The sequence below is a fragment of the Lissotriton helveticus genome, chromosome 10, assembly GCF_964261635.1.
Source record: "Lissotriton helveticus chromosome 10, aLisHel1.1, whole genome shotgun sequence".
In the NCBI taxonomy this organism is placed as follows: Eukaryota; Metazoa; Chordata; class Amphibia; order Caudata; family Salamandridae; genus Lissotriton; species Lissotriton helveticus.
This window is the reverse complement of record NC_136071.1, coordinates 780,691,716-780,707,532: the sequence shown is the minus strand read 5'-3', so window position 1 is coordinate 780,707,532 and position 15,817 is coordinate 780,691,716. Positions and strand designations below refer to the sequence as shown.

The 15,817-nt window shown below is 43.0% G+C and overlaps 1 protein-coding gene across 2 annotated transcripts in view; it reads right to left on the bottom strand.

The window, feature by feature from the left end:
- KIF5B (kinesin family member 5B) overlaps window positions 1-15,817 on the bottom strand; it is a 795,256-nt gene that overhangs the window by 444,902 nt on the left and 334,537 nt on the right. The gene's annotated exons all lie outside the window — the stretch shown is intronic.

Below are 15,817 nucleotides of genomic sequence, written 5' to 3'. Positions count from 1 at the left end.
AGCCTCAGAACCAGGGACCCTCCAAACGCGACCAGCAGAGGGTAAGATTTCCCGACACCAAAAGACACCCCTGCACCCGGCGCCCACCGGCCCCTTGTGCCCAACTCCGGGGTGCCTACCTACCCTCCAAGATCGCAACTTACCCCTCGAAGTGTTGGTCACTCCAGAAGATCCTCCGTACCCGAGCCTGCAGCCTTTGTTCCCTTTTCAAGATCTCCTTTGAAAAACACTGAGCGCCCGACTGCTCAAAAGCACCCTGCACCCAGCCGCCCGAGTGTCCCTGGCAGTGCAACCTTTGTCCTAGCCTACTTCCACATTTGCCCTGAGCAAGTGACCAGGAGCCCATCTCCCACAGCCGCGTGGCCTGCTAGCCAGCAGCCACCAGCAGAAGGCCCCCTCCTCTCTTTGGATAACATTGGGCCCAACTACCTCTGTACTCTGTATAAAAACGTAATTACTTGCCTGTTTTAGATAAAGGTCCCAGTGCTGAACCTAGGAGTCCAGCACTGGATTACAAAAGTAAAGTGAACATACATTACCTGCAAATTGAATTTTCTTCCATAGGATAACATTGGTAATTTCAACTGAAAAAGTTTCTAAGTGTCAACTTTTAAAATACAATAATAATACTTATAAATCACTACTGTAAACAAAACGCTTTTACTTAACTGTTTACAGCTTATGTCCCGGGACTGAATCTAGGACCCAGTCCTGTGGTTAGAAAAGTAATCTACAAAGTAACTATTTGCATTTAACTAAAAATTCCCATTGAGCTCAATGTTGCATGGTGTTTGAAATTGTGTTGCCTATTGCAACAAACTGTAACTATTGTATTCAAACAGTCTATTGCCTATTTGAAAAGTATTTAACTAAAGTAACTCATCCTGATAAAGTACATTTTGATAACTTGTTGGTTCTTAAAATAAAACAACTATGAGCCATATGTAGGTGGCCAAATACCGGTCGGTAACGGCCGATTTCGGCCGTTACCGACCGGTATTTTGATATTCAGATGTAGGTGGCCAAAATATTACATATGTACAGAATCGGTAATATGGGATGTAGGTGGCACTGGAAACAGTGCCACAGGCCCTTAGGAATTTGTTATTTACCATGAAATATGATGGCATGGTAAATAACAAATTCCTGTGTACATGCACATCTGTGCATGTACACCTGTGCCATGTGGCACACAGACATGCCCTAAGGGCATGTATGTGTGTCACATGGCATACAAGCCAGAAACAGGGGTGCAACAGGGTGTCAAAGTGACACCCTGTCCCCCTTGTAAAATCGGTAATTCTACCGATTCGGTAATTACCGAATCGGTATTTGCTATTGAATCCTATGGGCTTCAAGGCCCATAGGAATCAATGGCAAATACCGATTCTGTAATAACCGAATCGGTAAATACCGATTCGGTAATTGTTACAGAATATTTACCTACATGGCATTTACCGAATTGTAAATACCGAATCGGTAAAATTCGGTATTTACGATTCGGTAAATGCTATTTACCTACATATGGCCCTATATCTTTTGATATAAAACAATTGGCCTAGAGTTCAGTTCTTAAGTGTGTGAGACCATTTGCTGACAGAGTGTACAACAAATGCTTTACACTGTCCTCCGATACTGTCTTACTGCTCGACCAAGCTACCACTTTAGTGAGTAAGGTTATAGCTAACTTTAGCCTCTGCCAAACCTCTGGAGACTCTATACACACTGCACCTTACTTTGGTCCAGTATTAATAGAGCCACTTTCCAACAGATAACCATTGTTCCTCCGAAGGAAACACCTTTCCCTGAAATGTATCGAAGGTAGCTCATAAGTAATGTGGAGTCTGAACTGGAGATGACGTGGACTTTTGAACATGGACATGTAAACCCAAGCGATGAAGCAGATCGCATGTCCATAGGAAATGTTCTTGGGCTCCTGCAAATGTAGATACTTTGATCAGCCAATCGTCCAGGTAGGGATATACAAAGATTTTTTGTTTCCGAAGGTGTGCTGCCACCATTGCCATGCATTTGGAGACCGTCCAGAGCGCTGACTTGAGGCCAAAAGGGAGAACCGCATTTTGGTAGTTGTTCTGTCCCACAACAAACCTTATGAACCTCCGATGGGACTTTGTGATCGGAATCGTGTAGATCTATCGAACAGAGCCAGTCTTCCTTATGAAATTGAGGGTAAATTTGGAGTGAGGACAGCATCCTGAATTTTTCCTTCCTGATCCACTTGTTCGCAATGCGAAGGTTGACATTCGGCCTGAACTCGATTCTGCCTTTCTTTTGCACTAGGAAGTATCGGGATTAGATACCTTGACCTTGTTGGTTTCGAGGGAGAGGTTCCACTGGTTTCTTGTAGCACAGAATGTTGACTTCTTCCTGTAAGGGCTTGAAGCGAGACGTGGACGCCTTCGGAGGAATGGAAGGTGGTGGGGGCGTTAAATCTGAGACGATAGCCATATTTGACAATATTCAAGACCCAGGTGTCTGTTGTAATGTTTTGCGACTCTGCCAGATAATTTACAATGCTTCTCCCTACCCAAGTGGGTACCAGAAGAGGGGGAAGAGAAGATTCAGGGTTTTGCTGCAGTGGATTGACGTTCTCCATTGTTTGCTTGTTGGGAGTTAAGACCTCTAGGTGGTCTGCGCTGCAACAGGTACGACCGCTGATATTGTTGCAACCTGCTTGACTTCCATTGAGGGGTTTGAACATCGGCGGTAATGGCAGAATGAACGTAATTGTTCCTTAGATTTTTCTAGTCCTAACGCTTTTAAGGTATCCATCTCTGTTTTAATCTGTGACATTTCATCGTCAGCGTGTGAGCCGAGAAGGGCGGAGCCAGAAAAGGGTCAATTTTGCAGCCGGAACTGGGCGTCTGGCTTCAGAGATGTTAAATGCAGCTATGCGTGTTGACGTACAGAGATTGCGTGACAGTAGCTGTGGGCAGCTAGAAGCGAGGAGTCAGCTGCAGCGCTGATTACTTGGTTCGAGACCATAGCTCCCTCCTGAACAATTTCTAAAAAGTCTTGCCTATTTCTTTTAGGAGGTGGTCAGCAAAGTGAAGAACTAAATCCCACAAGGCACGGTCGTACCGTCCTAAGAGGGCTGTGTGACTTGTCGCTTTCAATGACGTACCATCTTTGCTGCAGATCTTGCATCCTGAGGAATCCTCCTTTTTGCTCTCCTTATCGGGAGAGAAGAAGCAGATGGAGGTGGTGTGAGACTTTTGTGCCGCTAAAATCACCACTGAATCAGGAGGGGGGTAAGCACGTAAAAACAACAGGTCCTGCTCCGGAGGTCGGTATTTCTTTTGGAGCCTCGATAGCGCTGATTTTGCTGCTGCATGCGTAGAATAATTCCATTATTGGGTCCAGCAGGCCTGGCACTAGCGGAAGTAGTGGTCTAGAGGCCGTGCGTTGATGAAGCGGCTCAAAAATGACAGATGTTGATGTAGTAGGTGTCGCCATAGGTATGTGCAGTTTCATTGCGCCGCAAACCAGGACCCTCTATAAAGTATTTACGTCATCAATCGGAGAGGACTAACGTGCAAATTCATTGATTTGGGGTTGCTGTTGGCTAAGCGGGAACTAACAAGAAAGTGGAAATGCACGCAGGGCCCTAGTGTAGAGCGATGGAGAACAGAATTCAGGAGCTGGGCGGCTAGTGAGGGCATGGTCAGGCTCCAACAAGCCAGAAGAGCGAATAATGAAAAGGCGATGGAAGCATGGGAAGCGCTAGTGGCACTATTGATACGGCCGGAGCCGGACTCGGACTCTGACTCCTTGGGGGACCCGCAGGGACCTGTTGAGACATGCTAAATATAGTTGGGATATGGGTGGCCATAGGGAGAGTGGAAGCGAGCCAGGGCACGGTGGGGATTGGAAGATAGCCCAACTGTAGTAGGCCGTTAGTGCACCCTACCATGTTACAGATGATTGGACACCCTGGCCTAGAGTACGTAGAGCACACCGGTGTAAGGGGTATGGCGGGGGCGAGGCCTAAGCCAGCGGGGGTACTGTTTTGCGGCCCATCACATTGGTGGTGCATATGATGCAAGTTGCGTCACTAGCATTAGAGCACGGAGGGCACTGTGGAAAAGTAAATTTTGTCATGTTCTGTGTCCCTACGCGTCATCCATCATGTGTTATCTGTGCATGATTAATATGCATATGTATTCCCTATGTTCGATTAAAGACGCAATTACAGTTGTGTCCACCTCTAGTATGCCAGTTTCCAGTTCTCGTGAATACTACGAATATCAGGCCCATGTGAAGTTACGTTGCCACGTTTCTCAGTGTGCACGTTATTCCATTGTAAAGTCCCCGTTTCTAGGCCTCAGAAGGGCCTGGACACCAGATTCAGCTCCTGTCTCCTGTCTCCTGAAGCCTCGCTGAGGAGCGATACAGCCCCCACCTGTATCCTCGACCCTTCACTTACTTCCTGCCTCGCAGTGCCCGGCTCAGCCTGGCTCTGCCTCTGAGTCGGCCAAGAGTATGTTATGATTCCAGTTATCAGTTCAGTCCTCCTTCTCTGCATTCCTAAAGCTACTGAATCGCATCAATAGTTTCCGTCATTGTCTAGCCTTTACGTCTCCACGTTAGAGAAATACTGCATTTTAATGGTCATTTAATATTCTTCATCACGCACTACATATAGAATAATGCATGCTCCAGTCTTAGAGTCCGTTAGCCTCTCCCCTCCTGACTCTTAGTTCATATCAACATGTTCTCTAAACATCAGATACTAGATACTGCTTAGGTACATGTCGCCCTGACTCTCCAGACTTCAGTCTCTGCTCCTAGCACAGAGTTCGAAGCCCCCAGCTTCTCCTAGTAACACGTCATCGCCAGTTTGCGCGCACCATTAGGTCAGAGGTCCCGGCTCCTTAGGTAGCCCCCTCCATGTCTCCGCCCCATTCATGACATATTCTGTTACGTTTGCATCACATGTCTATGTATACGCCTCTGTTACACCTACTTTCACCCTTATCTTTCGCGACTGCTATTGACCACACCCACTGCTACGCCTATTGCAATGTAATGCTATGTGTTTGCGTTATGTATATATGATCGTGCACTGTTATTGAAAAGTACGCTCCTTGTCCCGATTCTGCCCCCGGCAGCGCTGCCATCCTATTCCTGTGCAGGTTGTCCTGTTCCTGTCCTTTATGCTGTAATAAACCTGCAAACTCCTACTACCTCGAATCTTGACTCTTATTTTATTGAGCTATCTGTTATTCATTTATGCATTCAAAAAGAGAGGTATTATTTATTTATTTACCACAGCACGCTGGAACGATTACTCTGATATTGATATTGATGTAAGCTTAAGCCTACCTGAGGACAATGTCTGTACGGACTGTATCCTATATGTTGCCCTTACTGATGAAGTTCTTGTGAGGGGGGGGAGTTGTTTGGGTTGAAAACCAATAAAATACATATTTATTTTTAAATCAATCGGGGAGGACCGAGGTTGAGGCGAATCAGACAATGTACGAGAATAGTCTCTGGTAGATGAAGACGTATCTCTATGGTGCTGACGGCGTGAACGTGATCTGGACCTTCGGGAAGAGTGGCTCTGTCGTGATCTCGTGGAGGAGTGTGAGCGTCCATGACGAGATCGAAGATGCGATCTTGAACGTGATCTCCTAGGAGCCAGTGTGATCTGAGGTACCCCAGGAGCAGGCAGAACAGGTGCTGGTACTATTGGAAGTGCCAGAAGCTGAGGTACTGGAAGAGGAGGCGAAGATGGTATCACCAGAAGAAGTGGCCCTGTGGGAGCAGCTGTCTCCAGTACAGGACAAACCGGGGTACGAGACGCAGGTACCTCCACCAATGACAGATCTGGATTGAGTGTAAGACGAGGAGTCGATTCTCCTTTTTTTACGAGGATTTTCCTCTCCTTGACGTCGATAAGCTCCTCGGCGTCTATCTGCGTCGTCGAGGGGCCTTAGATGACGACCTGCTCCTCGACGTCGACCCCTGTCGGCGTCGCCCACTTGACGAAGAGTGGCTTCTCGACTTCAACCAATCGCAACATCGTTACGCTGTCTACCTTCTACTTCTTGGCGACGGCAAGTCGGTATCCTTCGACATCAACACCTGTCTCGCGCCACCATTTCGAAGTGGCTCTCGACGTCGCTTGAGTGGTTTCTAGTCGTCAAGCGTCAACGTTCCTGCAACGTGGAGCCTGTGAATGAGGGCAAGCAGGTCGGTGGTGTACCTCCACTACATTGAAGGCTCGACGTTGACCAGGACCGAAAGAGTTTTCTGGGTGAAGAACACCTCTCAGACCTCCAACGTCGGCTGGAGGTTGAGGGAAGAGCTCTGGTGGAAGATTTTCCTCCCTTCGCTCAGAGGTCCCGCTGCTACTTGCTGTTTTGTTCTCTCTTCCTTCCCTGAAGGCGAATCTTCTCCCTGTCACGTAGGGTATGGAGAAGATTTTGCAGATGTCACAGGAGGCAGGAAGAAGAGAGGAAGGTAAACATAGAATGCAGACCTTGTGTGGTCTGTTTTAGCTTTTTTTCTGCCACATCTAGGATATTTGTCGAAAAGAGATGGCATTTTCAATAGGAAAAAAGCCTCTTTACTGTGAGAAAAATACTTTGCTCCACACAGGACAAAAGACGACAAGTGAAGCAAAAAACAGTGAAGTTTGAAGATTTAAATTGAAGAAAAAACCTAAAATGGTCGAGTTTAATGCTCCAAGGGTCCTATCAGAAGAAGCTGGAAAAAAGAACTGAGGTAGCTGCCTCTGGCTGCGCATGATGGGATATTGGTGGTCCCTCTGCTCTTAAAGGCACAGCTTTCTTTGTCTTCACTTATAATGGCAGCCTATGGGCTACCCGAAGGCACTTCTTCATATAGGACTGTTCATAGAAAAAGGGTTTGTGAAGGTTCTTTTTCTGTGCCCTTAAAAAAATATATATTCTACTAGAATATGTAATGATAGTCCCTTTTTTGCCATTCCAAGATGAGTAACTCTGACCACTGCAGCCTACCCTTAGACTGCATTATGACTAAGTGACTTTTCAAGGCCTTTCCGAAGAAAGGCGAACTTCATCACTTACGAACATATTTTGGATAAAGTGCTCCGGGGTCCCCGCGCATGGGCGGGCCTATTCATTGCAAATGACTACACATGGAAATCCCCTACGAGAGAACTAATTGCCTGCTGTCAAGTGACCTAAAGTTCTGTCAAATCACAAATTATACTCCTAGTTATACAGGTTGTATGTTGCTTTTCAAGAACAACATGAAGGGATGAATGCAGCAAATATTCCTATTTTATCTGTGCACAACAAGATGTTCGGGGAGCTACAAAAGGCTTTTTAGAAGTAAGTGACCCTTAAAAAATGTTAATTGGCCAAAAAGCAAGAATGGTTTGATTCAATATACAAATTGGCAAAGAGTTCACTAAAGTCGGCTATCTTAGATGGCGACAGGTCCAAAGTCAGTATACCTAGATGCACCTAGAAAGCCTAAATGAAGCAGGCAAAAAGGAACTGGGACCAAAAACTCTGGCATGACTTGCTTGTTGCTAGCAAACCAAATGACAACAGAACTTTTTGGAGATTAGTAGCCCAAACAAAGTCAGGTAGTGCAAAAACCCATCATTACGATATATCTCCTGAAAAATGGGTGTCTCATTTTACTGCTCTTTATACTACAAAATACTATAATGATTGTAGGATAAGCAGCAGCCATGTTTCTCCCATAAAGACACCCATTGCAGACCGGGAATTAGCTGCTACCCCAGTTTCCTTTAGTCTTGATGTAACAAGTAGTGCCTTTGGGTCTCTAAAATCTGCCAAGGCACCAGGTCCAGGTAAAATACCCGGAGATCTAAAGAAAACAGTGTCACAAATCTGGACAATTTACCTGAATTTGCTATCCAATGCTATTGCTGCAGGGGGTTAATTACCCGAATCATTTAGGGGAGCCAAGATCATAACTATATTTAAAAACAGTGATGCAAGCAACCCTTCTAATTACAGGCCGTTCAGTTTAATCGACAACGCACAAAACAATTTCGCTAGACAAGTTCTAAACAAACTGACTGATTGGGTGGACGCTAATAAAATCATGTCCCCTTTCCAAGATGGCTTTAGGTCTAAGGTCAGCACAACTGACAGATTTTTAGATTCTCGATTTTGTATTGCAAAATTGTCTCACTAAAACATCAAAAGCTCTACGTGGCATTTATAGATTTAAGAGTTACATTTGATCTTATCCCACACCCCAAACTGTGGCACATTTTATTAAACATGGGAGTTTCAGGCAATCTTGTCCAGCTTTTAAGCAAACTACATGAGAACAAGTTTACTGGGGCACTAATGGAGAGCAGAATGAATGCATTCCAAACGAACGTGGGGTGCACCAAGGTTGTGTTCTCTCACCCACACTGTTTTCATTATACATCAATGATATTGCTGAACTTCAAGAAAACTGTAGAAATGACTCCCCTGCCTTGAACAACAGGAAGGTGCCCATTTTACTCTTCGCTGATGACTCATCTCGAAAAAGCCCATGGGCCTCCAAATTTTGGTCAATAGGTTCCTAGGTTTTTGTAGTTTTAAAAAAAATTTATTTTGCAGATTTTGTATAGCACGCATTCGACCCGAAGGTATTGGAGCGCTTTATATGAACACCGATTACGTTACAAATTCAGGCAAGGGAGATTAAGTGATTTGCCCAGAATCACAGGATGTGAATGTGGACGCGACCCCGAGGCTCGAACCCTTGTTTCCAGCACCAAAGTCGGCAGTCTAGCCGACCGACCACATCCTCTCCCCAAGTTCAAGAGGCCTGGAATTATATATAAATAAGACCAAATTTATGGTGCTGGGCAAGGGAGCAAGAAAAAAAAAACTGCCATTCAAGTTGGTAGCGAGGCAGTAGAAAGGGTAGACCGCTTTGAAACTTCTGGAGAACTTTAAGTGGCTGGGCCAATTAAATAAGAGCACCCTTGTAATTGAGCACTGATCAAATGCTATTATTTGAATACATAAGTAATCAGTTTCACAAGAGTTTAAAGCAGTTTTGGAGATTTACCAGGCTAAGGCCCAATGCGCCACGCTCTATGGCGCTGAAATCTGGGGTTATGCAGATGTCCAGTCTTTAGCTGATGCTGAAAACCACGTTACCAGAAAACTTCCATCTAGCTCACCCCTTATCCTACTGTATTTTGAGTTAGGGTTAAAAAGAATAGCAGACAAGGCTGTATTAAAAAATACTAGTCTACTGGGTCAGCCTCTAGACCACATCCGAGCTAGGAGATTATAAGGACTAGCTTGTAGAATTATTAAATAGTCCAGGGGCCAAGATGCTTCCCTGGGTAAAATTTATACGTACATGGATGGGGAAACTGGGGTTACAAAGATAATGGGTTGATCCTACTGCAATCCACAAAGCGGACTTGGGTGTACTAAAGGCTCGCTAGTGGGCCTACATTAATGAAGAGTATATAAAAAACAGCTCAAATGGCTGCCTAATTAATGTAGTCCTAGGCCACAAGCTTATACCGTCTCTTCAGCAATATTTAAATTTCATACCATCCCCTCTAGCCAACAGCGTGTATTTACGCTTTCGCTTTGGGACTCTTCCATTAAGATAGTTCACTCATAAATGGGTCAGGAACAGGATTCTACTGTTTGCCCTATGTGTGGCCAGGGCGAGGAAAATGAATCTCACTTATTGTTTTTCTGTCCCGAGTATTTGAACTCTCAACGCAAATGGATATGCCCCTAATGTCATGATATTGGAATAACTAGATACCAGATAGCTCTTAGGTTTTTAGAAACCGATTCCGCCCTGAAAATTGTATTTGCCATAAGCAAATGTTTACAGGCAACCTGGTATAAGAGAAGAACTATGTTAAAAGCTGCCGATTAATGATTTTATATACTGTCATCTCTAAAAAAAAATTATGTTTTAAATTATTTATTCTTTCTAAATTTTCTAAACTCACTGATCCTTGTCATTGTATTTCTGGCTATGTGTTTATGATTGTTGATTATAATTGCTATAACTGCACTGACCTCATGAAAGTGGGTTATCTTCTTTCTCTTCTCCCTTGTTTCAGTTTTCTTTTAAATGTGTACATTCCCATTGCTAGGGTCTGGAGTGGTTTTATCACTTTTTTTTAATATACTGTTATTGCAGTTTTCTTTTTGTCAAGCACAGGCCATTTTACACATTAGCATGATTTGGGTTGTGATGTATCATGCAATTAATTAATTAATTGAACTGTGCGTTATCTGCTTTTATGGATTATTTTAATAACATCTTTAATTCTTACTGTTTGCTGTGCATGTATACTTTGGTGATTTGTAACAACAGAATAAAGTTTACATTACTATAGACATAGTCCATTTGGCTTTGAGATAGCATGTTTGGATGCGTTTAATGATCAGTCTTGCAATGACTGATTTTGAAATCCGTTTCCCTTTATGAGGGGGAGCAAACGCAACAAAGTTTTTTATTTTGCGAAAATCTTTTGTTCGATCAATATAATACATTAATGCTCTTTTAACACCTAGTGTATGAAGAGCCCTTTCTGCTAAGGGATCTGGTTGAGGAAAGACAACAGGTAGCTCAACCGATTGGTTAATGGCACGAAGAACCACCCTATCCCTATGAAGTTGAAGGAATGGTTTTTCTAAAGTTATTACCTGAAGATCACCAACACGCCTTAGTGAAGTGATAGCAATTAAGAAAGCAACCTTCCAAGAAAGATATTGGAGGGGGAAACTGTGTATTGGTTCTGATGGTGGACCCATAAGTCTTGTTAGAACAATACTGAGATTCTATGCAGGTAGGATCCTTGGTAATTTACTCTTTTAAGGCCTTCCATGAAAGCATTAATAACTGCCACTCTGAACAAAGATAAGTGTGGTCTATTTTGAAGATAGGCAGCCACTGCTGCAAGATGTAGAAATATGGAAGTGTAAGCAAGGCCAGAGTATTGTAAATACAAGTGGCACAAATAATGTTTTAGATGGATTGAGTAGATTGATCTTTTGGTTATTACAATAAATAGCTAATCGTATTCTAGCGGATTCTTCATGCTCACACACCTGCAACAAAGAAAGCTATCCGTCCTCTAACTAGTTGACATAAATTCAGAAGAGTTAAGTCCTCAGAGACATTTTGGTATTCTTTTCTGAGCTGAAGACAACGAGGAGCTTTCCCTATTCTAAAAAGAATAATAGCTCTTCCTAAATTACTGATTGAGGTAATCTCTTATCCTTGTAATTGAACTCTACGAGGAAAGGCCCTTTTTGAAGGCCCAACCCCACTTCTTGCTAAATTTAGTTCTGTTTTACTGACTCTAAACATTGGGGCGTCGATGTCCAGCACCCAGTGTATGTATTCTGACTCCTAAAGTATATATGCAATTGGCTAATACCCTATTGGCATATTTAAATTACCTACAAGTCCCTTGAATATAGTACTCTGTGTACCCAATGCCTGCAAGATAAATCTCACTAGTGGACTGCAGAACCTACTGTACCACCACTAAAGTGACAAATGAAAACATGACACTAGACATGCCACTGCACCCTAGCTCTGCAGTTTTAAACTGCAAATTCGACCTGGCAAAATAAACCTTTTGCCAGGCCTAAACCTGCCATTTTAATACTTATAGGTCACCCCCAAGGTAGGATCTCCATGACCATAGGGCAGGGGGCATGGTATTTAAAAAATAGGACATTTGTATTAAAGTGGTACATGTCCTGACAGTGAAAAATCTTTAAAGTCGGTTTTAACTTTGTCAAGGGTGGGTCTCATGTAGAAAAGCACTGGGTTACATAATAACACTATCCTGTATAACTTCCATTTGGGAATAGCTAAAACCATGGTTCATAGATTCAAACTAACAGTTATTTAAAATCCAAATTCATTATAGAGCTGGATTTGAAATTGCTATTTTGAAACTGCAGCTTTTAGAAAGTTGGCACTTTTATACCTAAAGCATCTAGTAGCCTTTTCGGACAATCCCCAGTTGTCGCCTAGCAGCCTGCTGAGAGGTGAGAAATGCTCTCAAGAAAGGGGAAAAGGGCCTTGGCAAGGAGGAGGTCCGACCCCTCCTCCTCCCGACAAGTTTGCCTGGGGGATGTGTCCACCAACTGTACAAGCTTCAAAAGAGCAGCCCCTGTCACAGACAGAAGTAACTTACACTGAGGCCTGCCCCTGCCATTGTTTAAGTAGCCAGAGTTGCACCAATGCCAGTGGAGGGAAACCGTGTTCCAGAAACAGTTTTTCAGGAGCTCTTCCTCATTTCCCTAGACACACCTCAGGAGTGTGCCCATAGCTCTGGGCCAGGAAAGTAAGATTCTGATATCTTGGATCTGGGCAGAGAAATGTAATGTGTGGTTGTTTGGCGCCCACCCCTTAGGAATGAGTCAACCGCACCCACAAGCTAGAGCAAGGCACCCCTGGCTACCTTCCTCATAACACTGCTAGACCTGTGGAAAACAGAAGGATTGCACCTCCGGTACATTTTTTGTGTTTTCAACTCATTAAACTGTTTCAGTACTGCTAAATGCTTTACACTTGTTCCTTTGAGGTAAGCCTGACATCTCTATACCATGGCTATCTATGAAGAAGCGAAGGTTTAAATTAAAGTAACCTAACTGGAACTGATAGAGAATAGTGACATTATTACTTGGAGTGGTCTCATAACCAACCCAACAAATAATCCACTTTCTCACAAACTCTCTGAATTTTCTGGATTGCCGATAACATTTCTTCAAAGGGAAGGACAACCCAAAGGCTCAGCAGTAATACTACTCTGCCTAAAGTCCTGTATATAAATGTCAGCCTTCTCCCCAAAGAGACGATAGACGTCAAAGGGAATGTCCAAGAGTTTGGCCCTGACCTCTAAGGAGAACTAGATACAGTGCAAACAAGCATGATGTGAACGCTACTGCAATACAAATGACTGTCTCCTGCATCAGGTATTGCCAGCCCAGTCTACACCAAAGAACCGAACAGAAGCAAAGCCTGTTCCTCAACGCTTTCAAGAGTAGGATGAGACCATCCAAATGGAAGCTCTAATGGTGCAAGTCTCTGCTCCCTGGAAACAGCTTGAAAAACTGATGTAGTGGAAGAAGGTTTGTCCCACTCTTCTCATAAACAAAGTATCAAAGCATCATTAAATGGCATAACAAGGCCTAATCTCGTTTTGCTTGAGAGAATTTTAGTAAACAGTGCAAACAAAGCGAAGCTGGTTAGGGAGCAAGGAGAGCTCCAGTCCCTCTGGTTGAACTGATCCTGACCAATCGGGTCTAGAATATACTGTTGGGAAAGTATCCAGATCATTTACATTATGTGAATCCATCAGCACACCTTACTATCTGCACACCAAGCAATAAATTAGCACTCTATCATCCTCATTGTACTTATGAGGGACTTAATGAAATTTCAAGGAATTCGAACGGGAGCCAGATACATCATAAAATAAGAGAAAGTTTTCCGTCCTTGAGAATTCATAAATTTGTGGTATCAGAGACTACCGTATATACTTTGCAGCCTTCCCACCTTCTTTTTCGATGAGGAGTTCTATCATTAACATTGGGCCTGACTTTGGAGGAACAGCTCTGATGCCAACATCGATACAGTGGTAGCTAGTGTCAATATAGTAAAGACCAACGTAGGATCTGGCATGGAAGCTAGTGGCTCTGCTTGCCTGAAAGTCAAGTCAAATGTGGTATGGCAGTGGGGCCAATGCTGCACGTGCCGCAACAAGAGTTGGAAGTTACTGTAGGGGTCACAGTGTCCAGAGAGAGACACTCTGCATGCTACACAAAAACTGACAACTTGGTAAAAACATCAATTTGTAGGCACAAGGAGGATGACACTTAGATCTAGATTTTACAGCAAAGTGGACACCGGTTCTGACGAAGAATGTGGGAGCTCCTTAAACTGCAAGTGTTTCTCTTATTTCCCGAATGGGAAGAGACAGAAGAGCGTTCACTCGTACAAAACCAGTGAAATTCAGCAGTTATAATTAGCTGTGCTAAATGTAACTTATGCAGCGCAATGCGCTGCTATTTATTTATGTGAAAGTTTTATAGAGCGCCGACAAGACCCTTGCGGGTATCAGAGCGCTTTACAGTGGATGAGTTTAGTTATATCATACATTAACAGAGATGCAAGACCATAATACATAGCATTATAAGAGAAAACAAAAAGTAAATCAACATGATGCAGAACAGGAGCGGCCTGATGAGTCATAGTAGTATAATAAGGATTAGAAAGTCAGGTATATGGCAAATAATTAAGTAAACAAACAGCAAAGCAGTAAGGTGCAGAGCAAGGGCGAACTGACGAAGCATGGTAATGGAAACCTGGGACAATGTTTAGGTGAATTTCGCCATAAGGATGTCTTTTACTTCCAACTTGAAGGATGCGGTGGAGGAGTTCAATCTTGTTTCCGGTGGAAGAGCATTCCATATGGGTGCCATTCCTGAGAAGGATCGTGTATAAGTTTTTTTCTTGTTCAACTTTCGTTGTTTCAAAAGGAGGTTTTCCGCATTTCTTGTGGATCTAGTCCTACCGGATATTTTAAGTATTTGTGTGAGATAGCTGGGAGCGTTGTGATATAAGGCCTTGTGTGTCATGCACTCACATATTATGTTAATGAATTTCCAAGGCTTTTTTTTTAATTCCATTTCCTAACTAGAGGATCCTTGTGAACTTTGTTTTTTTTTCAGAAAAAAAAATATATATAAATTTTCACTGAAAAAACCCAAAAGGTAAGCCTAATGTGATGATTTCAGGCAAAAAAAACAGAAAGGAGAAGATACATTTGCCTCAGAGAAATGCATGCACTATGAGAAGGCCTGCAGGTGTGGCGTTGAGGCGAAAAGAGAACAATCTGAAAGTTCAAGGGTAGTATAGATTACAAACATGGGTCAAAAAATGTTTGCCTTGCGTTGTCTGGTATGTGACAATAGGGATCCTTTAAACCAATAGCCATTCTCAATGGAAGGTAAGGAAAGATCGGATTAAAAACTAACAGCTTTATTTACACACTTTGATCCCTTTGCTTTAATTTTAGAAATCAAAGATAGGCATATATTTTGAACCTCTTATTTTAACTAAGAAATAGCAGGAATAGGTGGCCTTCTTCCTTTAGCATTAGTTGGTCTGACGTTGAGGACCGGTATCGCACTTTAAGCAATAGCCAGTTTCTGAGTAAGGGTTTAAACACCCTTGGTGTTATGCTCTTTAGGAAAAAGTGGAATCTCAATCAATCTAACTTTATTGGATCTTAAACATTAAGATCATAAAAGTGCAAAAATTTACATTGTTCACATGTAAAAAAGTATGATGCATCACCATCAAATGTTGATAAAAACACAAAATAGAACACAGGTGGGATCTAATTTTGTATTAATCTTCACACTCTCAATCATCCAGCTTTGCCATACTGTGAAATGACCTGTCCATCATTAGTGCTGAAAAATTGTGTCTTCTGTGCTTGAGAGGACTGAAGCACAAATTCATCTCAATTATCATTCTTTGGATACTATTATCGGCAGGGGACCAACGGGAAAGACTCGCAAAACAAGAATAATATATGGAATTGTGAGAAAAGCCATATGTAGCCATGCTGAATTTCTTTCCCTGTGTCAACGAAGGAACCATCCACTTCTTTCTTCAAGGGTGGAGATACACAATTTTTTGCACTAACTCTCAGAAAGCACAAGGTAAACTCTTAAGAGATGAAGTGCAAGTAGCTCTCACAATAAGGCACTATGGCACACTTTCCAGTACAAGTCTAGCCACTGGCTCTCCT